At 43.6% G+C, this 10,541-nt stretch overlaps 1 non-coding gene across 1 annotated transcript; it reads left to right on the top strand.

Moving 5' to 3' along the window:
• Window positions 1-9,741: 9,741 nt before the first annotated feature.
• Window positions 9,742-9,903, top strand: LOC134409896 (U1 spliceosomal RNA). The gene has a single exon (XR_010026222.1). It is a non-coding gene; the product is annotated as a U1 spliceosomal RNA (small nuclear RNA).
• The last annotated feature ends 638 nt before the right edge of the window (window positions 9,904-10,541 follow it).

Below are 10,541 nucleotides of genomic sequence, written 5' to 3'. Positions count from 1 at the left end.
CAATATAAGTACATATCACAATTATGTATCACGCTTAACTTGCAATGCTGCTAGACCCTGATGGCTGAAAGAAAGTGCAAAGGAAAAGAGGAGGAGGAATCTGGTCTGCTGGAGCCCTCTCTTAATGAATGTGTCGCAACCGTCTCTCCACCTGTAACACCACAGAATCCATCTCAATTTTTGTATTCTTCCCAGGGAGACAGTGATTAAAGATCTCTTCTCACCCTGCAGCAGGTGATCAATGGCTGCTGGCATTTGCCATTGTTGGTTTCACCAATCAGAGACTGTGTAGATCAACAAAGACCCAAAGAAATAAAAATAAAGTACTGGGTTCGAGGGGGGAGCGTAACAGCCTGCTGTGAGCTCAGCTTTGCTTTGTTTTTATGCTGTGTAGAAGACGATGCATTTTTATTAGCTATATTGGTGACCCCATGGGGATAAATTACATTGCCAGAGTTCTAGAGTCTGCAGAACACATCTGGTTGTATCTATAGCTCAGAAAGAATGGGTGATAGGTCCTTGCACTGTATCGATTGCAATTAATACATATGAAATTCATATATATATATATGCATTTTCTAGCAATAATACATAAGTTTAAATAAAAGTGGACCAAACATGCAAATATGTATCCATTTGAAGATGGATATGCCACCCATTCAAATATTGAAAGCACTATAAGATCCTCAGTCCATTGCATTATGAGTGTTGATCCTTCCAATGTTGTACTATCAAGTCTTTTGCCTGTCAAAAGGGTCCGTAGAATGGATTTATGTTGACTGTTTGCTAATCTCCATGAAGCAGGTAGATCATTTAAAAAACCATCTAAGTCAGTGAATATTAAAGACTGTTCCAGTACAATATTTATCCATATAATCATCTCCTCCCAAAAAGAAGCAACTACTGGACTTTGCCATACCATATGTTTTAAAAGAAGCATTAGTTGTATTACACGACCAGCAATTAGCTAAATCAGGCAATCCCTTATTAAAGAGATGTAGCGGCATCCAATAGACATGAAACAAATGTTTTTGCTGAATAAAATGCAGCCTATGATCCATAAACACGACAGGTCTAGACGCCAAATTCCCTCTTCTACTCCAGCTTAAAACCCTGGATATCATATTTATTCACCAATAACAGGTATTTATAGACATGGATCATAGGGCACTTTCCCTGACCAGCCTCAGTAAGTGCTTCCAATAACAACGGAGACTCTGATTCTGCAAAAGTGGCTGGGACAAACCTGGATACATAGCTGGTGAATCATATTCAACATACAGAAAGTTCTTGAGAAGATATTCCGTCACCTCCCAAGGATTCAGAATTTGACCCTGCTGGTTGAGGATGATGGGAGTTGTAGTCCAACACATCTGGTTGGAGCCAATTGGGGGAAGGGTGTCATAAATCATTGGTGGAGTTGCAGCTGTTTAATCAACTAAAGGCACAATACTACACATGTTTAGATAGGAAAAAAGTCCTACAGTGCACAGCATTCCCCAACCATCATGGCTGTCTGGGAATCCTGGGAGTTTTAGGACTTTTTTTCTATCTAAACATTATTATTATTATTATTATTATTATTATTATTATTATTATTATTTATTTATTTATTTATTTATATAGCACCATCAATGTACATGGTGCTGTACAGAGTAAAACAGTAAATAGCAAGGCCCTGCCGCATAGGCTTACATTCTAATAAAATCATAATAAAACAATAAGGAGGGGAAGAGAATGCAAACAGGCACAGGGTAGGGTAAACAGGCACTGGGTAGGGTAAAACTAACAGTATAAAGTCCGCACAACATCAAGTTTTAAAAGCTTTAGGAAAAAGAAAAGTTTTTAGTTGAGCTTTAAAAGCTGCGATTGAACTTGTAGTTCTCAAATGTTCTGGAAGAACGTTCCAGGCGTAAGGGGCAGCCGAAGAAAATGGACGAAGCCGAGCAAGGGAAGTAGAGGCCCTTGGGCAGGCGAGAAACATGGCATCAGAGGAGCGAAGAGCACGAGCGGGGCAATAGTGTGAGATGAGAGAGGAGAGATAGGAAGGAGCTAGACAGTGAAAAGCTTTGTAGGTCAACAGGAGAAGTTTATATTGGATTCTGAAGTGAATTGGAAGCCAATGAAGAGATTTCAGAAGCGGAGTAACATGGTCAGAGCGGCGAGCCAAGAAGATGATCTTTGCGGCAGAGTGGTGAGCAGAAACCAACGGACTGATGTGAGAAGAAGGAAGGCCAGAGAGAAGATGCATAGGATAGCACCCTACAATTTCCTGAACTGTGTGGGTACTTTCTTTGTTCTGTTTATTTTTTCAGTGTGAGGCAACAACCTTTTTTTAAAAAAATCCCCCAAGCTTTTATTCACTGGTAAAATGAATACTTGCTTCTTTTAAAATCTATTTTAAAGTGTTTTATTCTGTTTTTATTTTATTTTATCTTGTACGCTGCTCTGAAATTTTCAATGGGGAGCGGTATATAAATATGGTAAATAAATAAATAAAATGGTTTTAATGCTACCATTTTACCCCACCGTTTTATTCACAGGTCTGTTTATTGTTTTGTGGGTAGCATTTTTCAGTTTCTATCACTTTGTTGTCAAATGCCCTGGAACCATTTCTTATCAAAGGGCAGGATATAAAATTCATTACATAAAGAACGTACTTCAAAATACATATATTAGAATTAGAAAGAGAGCTTCGGCTATCAGCAGGTAAGGCAATGCAATAGGCAGTGAGCCTGAATACACCAGTTGCCGGGGTGCATGGGTGGGAGGGTGCTGTTGCATTCTTGTCTTGCTTTTGGGCTCCTGGTTGACAGCTGGTTGGCTGCTGTGTGAACAGAGTGCTAGACTAGATGGATCCTTAGTCTGATCCTTATTTATTTATTTATTTATTTATTACATTTCTATACCGCCCAATAGCCGGAGCTCTCTGAGCGGTTCACAAAAATTAAAACCATTCAAAGTATAAAACAACAGTATAAAACCATAGTACAAAATACAATATAAAAGCTCAACCAGATAAAAACAGCAGCAATGCAAAATTACAAATTTAAAACACCAAGTTAAAATTTATTGATAGACTGTTAAAATACTGGGAGAATAAAAAGGGCTTCACCTGGCGTCTAAAAGCATATAATGTAGGTGCCAAGCGAACCTCCTTAGGGAGCTCATTCCACAGCCGGGGTGTCACAGCAGAGAAGGCCCTCCTCCTGGTAGCCACCTGCCTCACTTCCTTTGGCAGGGGCTCGCAGAGAAGGACCCCTAAGGATGACCTTAGGGTCCGGGCAGGTACATATGGGAGGAGGCGTTCCTTCAGATAATCTGGCCCCAAGCCGTTTAGGGCTTTAAATGTTAATACCAGCACTTTGAATCGGGCCCGGACCTGGACTGGCAGCCAATGAAGCTGGAGAAGGACTGGCGTGATGTGGTCTCGTCGGCCAGTCCCTGTTAGTAAACGTGCTGCCCAGTTGAAGTTTCCGGACCGTTTTCAAAGGCAGCCCCACGTATAACGCATTGCAGTAATCCAAACGAGAGGTTATCAGAGCATGGATAACTGTAGCTAGGCTATCTCTGTTCAGATAAGGGCGCAGCTGGTATATCCTTGGACTCAATGGCCTTATAGCCCTCTTCCAACTCTACTATTCTATGATTCTCTATGACCCAGCAGGGCTCTTCTTATGTCCTTAACAAATAAATAAATAAAATCTGCCAAAAGAACATCTCAGTGAACTCCTATGTTTTGTGAGAGGGCAAAAGACGCACAGTTTAATACTTTGCTGTGAGGCCACCAGTGTGGTGGTTAGAGTGTTGGACTGGGACTTGGGAGATCTGGGTTCTAGTCCCCACTCAGCCATGAAGCTCAGTGGGTTACTTGGGGCCAGTCACACATTCAGCCCAACCTTCCTCACTGGGCTGTTGTGAGGATAAAATGGAAAGGAGGCAGACCACGTAAGTCGCTTCCAGCTCCTTGCAAAAGGGAGGGGGGAGGCTGGATGTAAAAGTAGTAAGATAATACAAATGAATTAAAAAGCCCTGCTCTCCTCTCCATAGAAATGGTCCATTTTAAAGATGTTTCAGCATCTCAACCCAAGTTGCTCATTTATGGGTTGCATCTGCCACAGTCTTTTTTTGCTCTTTGGACTTGACGTGCCAGCTTGTCTCTTTACTTCTTTGCAATAATTTTAAAAAATAGTGGGGGCTGGGGGGGTGGCTGGGGAGAGATGCTGCTGGAAATGACTTCTGAGACCTGTTGTGTGGCTGCTTGCTGGCATCTTTGTATGGCTGTCAGGGGAGAGAGGGACGCCCGGTGTAAGCTCTCCAAGCGGAGGAACACAGCTAAGCTCCTTATGTGAAATTTCCCTCGCAGAAGAGAGGCTGCTTTCTGTGTGCTTATTTTTACATTTCCCCTTCAAACGGTGAATTGCCTGGGAAATGTGATGGCTTGGCAGTTTCGGGGGCTGCCGGAGCCGTCGCTTAATCCAGAGAGGAGAGTTTAATCAACTGCACATCCCCTTTGAAATGCTACGTGCCCTCTGGGCCTTGAGGGTCCAAATCAGGAGGCGGCCATCTCTGCGCCCGTCTGTCCATCCATGGCCAGCAAATTAACTCTGGTGACCTTTGCTCTGTGAGGGTTGAGGCTCTTGGTTAGGGGATTAAGCGATCAATGGTGCTTTCCTCGAAGGAGGCCCAGGGGCAGGTTTACCTAACAGGTGGAACTGAGGGATGAGCTAGCAACACTTTCCTAGAATCAATTAACCCCCTTGTAGGATCAGACTGCCCATGAGAATGGCAAACCTTTGTCTTTAGAGGTGGTTCCACCTCCAAACAAAGGTAATAGCAGTGATGTAGGGGAGGCAGGGCTTGCAGGTGAATCCGTTCCAGGGTTCAGCCAGAACTCTAATGAAGGCATACCTTGCATAACTCCTTTAAAGTTAGCCTATGTGCATCAGTTGCTGGGGAACATGGGTGGGAGGGTACTATTGCACTCATGTCCTGCTTGTGGGTTCCTGGTCAACAGCAGGTTGGTCACTGTGTGAGTGCTGGACTTGATGGACCCTTGGTCTTATCTAGCAGCAGGGCTCTTCTGATGTTCTCTGTGCATCCCTGCCCCTTGTGCACTCTTGGTTCGTTGAACACAGCTCTCCCCCTACACATGGAAACAAAGCCCTATGAGGAGAGACTGAAAGAACTGGGCATGTTTAGCCTGGAGAAGAGAAGACTGAAGGGAGCCATCAGAGCACTCTTCAAGGACTTGAAAGGTCATCACACAGAGGAGCGCCAGGATCTTTTCTCGATCATCCCAGAGTGCAGGACACAGAATAACGGGCTCAAGTTACAGGAAGCCAGATTCTGGCTGGACATCAGGAAAAACTTCCTGGCTGTTAGAGCAGTGCGACAATGGAACCAATGACCTAGGGAGGTTGTGGGCTCTCCCACACTAGAGGCCTTCAAGAGGCAGCTGGACAGCCATCTGTCAGGGATGCTTTAAGGTGGATTCCTGCATTGAGCAGCAGGTTGGACTTCATGGACTTACAGACCCCTTCCAACTCTATCCTATGATGCTATGTAAAGCAAGGGGTGGGTGTGCTATTCAAAGGTCAGAAAAAAGGAGAAATGAATTATTTGCATCCTGAGAACCTGTTTCTCCTTTTCTTCTTCTCCTTTCCCTGACCTGGCTTGGATGAACTCTTTTCCATTTGTACCTTATTGCGATACAGGCAGGAGAAGCTTTAAGTAAAAAGTATATTCTCCTCTTAAAGTTCTAATTAGGCAAAAGTCTTTTGACTATTTCACTACACTAGCAAAATTATATGGAGGAAGGGACACCTTCAATAAATTATACATTGGGCTGCCTTTGAAAACAGTCCAGAAACTTCAGCTGGTCCAAAACAGGGCAGCCAGATTGTTAACAGACTCTGGCCACAAAGGCCTATACAACTTTGGCCCAGGTTACCTGAAGGATCGCCTCCTCCCATATGTACCTGCCCAGACCCTAAGATAATTTTTAGGGGTCATTCTCTGGGAGCCCCTGGCAAAGGAAGTGAGGTGGGTGGCTACCAGGAAGAGGGCCTTCTCTGCTGTGGCACTCTGGCTGTGGAATGAGCTCCCTAAAGAGGTTCGTTTGGCACCTATGTTGTACTATTTTTGGTGCCAGGTGAAGACCTTTTTTATTTTCCCAGTATTTTAGCATTTTAGCATCCTAATCTTTTAGCTTTGCTGTTTTAAATCTGTATTTTTACTCTCTGCATTGCTGCTAGATGTTATTCTGGTTGTACTTTTATATCATAGCTTTAAGCTTTTGTATTTTATATTGTTTTATGCTGTACTTTCTGATTTTAATTTTTATTAACCTCCCAGAGAGCTTCGGCTATGGAGCTGTATAGAAATGCAATGAAGAAAGAAACAAATGATGAAGGGGAACCTATTAAAATGCAGCCTGATGTGAACTTAACTTACAGTGCAGTGAGGTGAGCAACCATCCCCAGCATGACCTTTTAAACAAAGTCTCCCTCTTGAAAACTGAATGCTGCTTACTTTTCCTCTCAACACTGGCCTCAGCACTTCTGAGTGCCCTCGGCTTTGCCCTCAGCTAAAGACTGTCCACCTACTGACATTTTAGCCTACGGATTGCTCAGAATCTGTCATCAACTGAAAGTTGCTTCTGAGACTCCTAAACTGTGGATTTAGCAAATGAAAGCTGGCTTCAACAAGTTGAGAAAAATATTGAACATGGGTCATGTCATGGCAGGGAGAGAGCTAACTTCCTAGGCCTCGGCCTCCTTTAGTGGGTGGCCTTGAGTACTTCCTTCTCTCTTAACCTTCACTCCTCATGTTCATAATATTGCATAGATATCACTGAGAGCAGTTAGGTTAGCGGGTACAAGGGAGAGGGCCTTTTCTGCAGTGGCCCCACTCCTGTGGAATGCGCTACCAACTGAAACCCATCAAGCTCTATCACTACAGGGCCTTCAAGAAAGCCCTCAGGACACATATATTTTCCATGGCTTTTCCTTGAGTTGTGCTTTTATGCGCTTGTTGATGCTTTGACTGGAATGGTTTGTTGAGGATGTGTGTGTGTGTGTGATCCTTGCTACTGGTTCTTACAGTCATGTGAAAAAGAAAGTACACCCTCTTGGAATTGTATGATTTTACATATCAGGACATAATAACAATCATCTGTTCCTTAGCAGGTCTAAAAATTAGGTAAATACAACCTCAGATGAACAACAACACATGACATATTACACCGTGTCATGATTTATTTAAAAGAAATAAAGCCAAAATGGAGAAGCCATGTGTGAAAAAGTAAGTACACCCTTACTGCTTCCATAGGAATTAAGATGCTAAGTAGCAGACAGGTGCTGCTAATCAAATGCCTGTGATTAATTGATCATCAGCAAGTATGACCACCTCTATAAAAGCCAAAGTTTTTTTCAGTTTGCTGGTCTGGAGCATCCAGGTGTGTGTTAACACAATGCCAAGGAGGAAAGACATCAGCAATGATCTTAGAGAAGCAATTGCTGCTGCCCATCAATCTGGGAAGGGTTATAAGGCCATTTCCAAACAATTTAAAGTCCATCATTCTACAGTGAGAAAGATTATTCAAAAGTGGAAAACATTCAAGACTGTTGCCAATCTTCCCAGGAGAGGACGTCTGGGCAAAATCACCCCAAAGTCAGACCATGCAATGCTCAGAGAAATTGCAAAAAAACCAAGAGTTACATCTCAGACTCTATAGGTGTCAGTGAGCATGTTAAATGTTAAAGTTCATGACAGTACAATTAGAAAAAGACTGAACAAGTATGGTTTGTTTGGAAGGGTTGCCAGGACAAAGCCTCTTCTCTCTAAAAAGAACGTGGCAGCACGGCTTAGGTTTGCAAAATTGCATCTGAACAAACCGCAAGACTTCTGGAACGATGTCCTTTGGACAGACGAGACCAAAGTGGAGATGTTTGGCCATAATGCACAGCGCCACGTTTGGTGAAAACCAAACACAGCATATCAGCACAAACACCTCATACCAACTGTCAAGCACGGTGGTGGAGGGGTGATGATTTGGGCTTGTTTTGCAGCCACAGGACCTGGGAACCTTGCAGTCATTGAGTCGATCATGAACTCTTCTGCATGCCAAAGTATTCTAGAGTCAAATGTCAGGCCATCTGTCATTTGTCAGACAGCTAAAGCTTGGCTGAAATTGGGTCATGCAACAGGATAATGATCCCAAGCACACCAACAAATCTACAACAGAATGGCTGAAAAAGAAAAGAATCAAGGTGTTGCAATGGCCCAGTCAAAGTCCAGACCTCAACCGGATTGAAATGCTGTGGTGGGACCTTAAGAGAGCTGTGCATAAACAAATGCCCTCAAACCTCAATGAACTGAAGCAACGTTGTAAAGAAGAGTGGGCCAAAATTCCTCCACAACGATGTAAGAGACTGATAAAGTCATACAGAAAACGATTACTTCAAGTTATTGCTGCTAAAGGTGGTTCTACAAGCTATTGAATCATAAGGTGTACTTACTTTTTCACTCATGGCTTCTCCATTTTGGCTTTATTTCTGTTAAATAAATCATGACACGGTGTAATATGTCATGTGTTGTTGTTCATCTGAGGTTGTATTTACCTAATTTTTAGACCTGCTAAGGAACAGACTATTGTTATTATGTCCTGATATGTAAAATCATACAATTCCAAGAGGGTGTACTTTCTTTTTCACACGACTGTATTTATTCATATGTTGATTGCTGTCTTGTTTTTATCTTGTGATGAGCCTTGCGAGGTGGCCTAAAAGTATTTTCATGAAATGGACTTCCAGCCTCAGTGAGAAGAGACGGTCCAAGTGTTTGGGTGATGGTGGGACTATGGACAGCTGGGTTGTGGGACCAGGTGGGACAGAAGCTGAAATATAATCAAAAGCAGATTCATGGGAACTAATCATTTTCATTTATTTATATATATATATATATATATATATATATATTGCAGATTTATATTCCACTTTTCAACAAAGGTCCTTAAAGCGGCTTACAATATTTATAAAATGCAACAGATACAGCAAGAAAAACAAATCAGAATAATACAACCAGCTAAACTGGAGCAGGAGCCAGCATTTGGGCAGTTGATGTCACTTGGCCCTATGGAAGAGGGAGCTTGGGCCCTGATGCTAAGGCAAAGACATCTCACTAGAGGCAGGATGTACAGACTGAGCAGAAAGCTCTGAGGCCAGGGCTTTATAGGGTCTGGGGTGCTGGGATTGGTCCTTGTTAAAATGCTTTGCTTTAAGGGGAAAAAAAGAATGTGAAGGATAAATGTGTCACTTTAAACAAAAGGAGGACAGCCTTTATAGGGTCTGGGGTGCTGGGATTGGTCCTTGGAGTCAGCTGACGGAATGTTCAGGGAGGCTGGCCCTACAGCCTAGATGGTGCCATTGATGCAGAGTTTAGTTTTGCCAGGCTGCCATGGAAATGACATCAACTCTAGGCAGCATAGCCAATGGTGAGGGATCGGGGAATTGTAGGCCAACATAACTGGATAGTGATGTTATCCACTCTTGGGCACTAGAGCTGGACCTCGGGGACCTGAGACAGTCTCACAGCAAGATGTTTGGGGGAAGGGAGAATAAATATAAGGTTCTTGGCTCCAACTGGTCAGTGATTTTAGGGACATGGGAAGCTGCCTTATACTACCTTGGTGCATCTACTCCAGTATTGTTGACAATGACTAGCAGCAACGGCTCTCCAAGGTTTCAGGCAGGGGAGACACTTTGTTCATGAAGGAGGTTTTCCCAGGATGAGGCTCATCCATTGCACTCCAGGTGTGCTGACCCCTGCGATTTCCCCACATGCGGGAAACTTCGCTGTGTAATTTGTGGTAGTGGGGGACTGCTTTCGCGTTTTCCCAGCCTTACCTGTAGATGCCGGGGATTGAACGTGGCACCTTCTGCATGCAGAGCATGAGCACCGCCACAGCCATTTACTCATCCTTCACGAGAGAGTATGCCTTGAATGTGGGCATAGTAGCCAACTGTGGCCCAGCCAATGACAAGCCCATGCAAGGTGGTCATGTTTGCTGAGTGATTGCCCATTTCTGGATGGCGAAACTTATAAGCGGCCTACCCAAACCTCACTCCTTTGAACCAGAAGAAAGACGAGTTTCCGCTGGGTGTTCTTGGTTTCACCTTCATGCCCTTCTCAAGTACTTGTGTGGCTTGGAGAAGGTTTACTGGATGACGGGATCTGTGTCGTAGCCAGAAGGTGCAAAGTCCCCACGTCGGCAGATGGTCTGGTGGTTGTCCTTTCCAACCTGTTTTCCCTGACCAGCTTGTCCCAGTATGAGCAGCTGTTCAGCTCACCTCGGTGCAGCCCCGTCTGATCAGTTATTTTTCTTCTGCTCTTTTCCATCCACAAAACATAAATCTTCGCTCTCCACTTTTTTTTTTTTTGACCTGGCCTGCAGTTCCATCCACCTGTGCTTGCCTTGAGCAATATATAACCTCTTCCAAGCTTTGCTTGCATTCATTAGCTACAATTGTTTCAGGGCT

This window comes from Elgaria multicarinata, chromosome 16 (assembly GCF_023053635.1).
Source record: "Elgaria multicarinata webbii isolate HBS135686 ecotype San Diego chromosome 16, rElgMul1.1.pri, whole genome shotgun sequence".
NCBI classification, from domain to species: domain Eukaryota; kingdom Metazoa; phylum Chordata; class Lepidosauria; order Squamata; family Anguidae; genus Elgaria; species Elgaria multicarinata.
The sequence above is the reverse complement of the archived record's forward strand: the minus strand, read 5'-3'. Positions and strand labels throughout refer to the sequence as shown.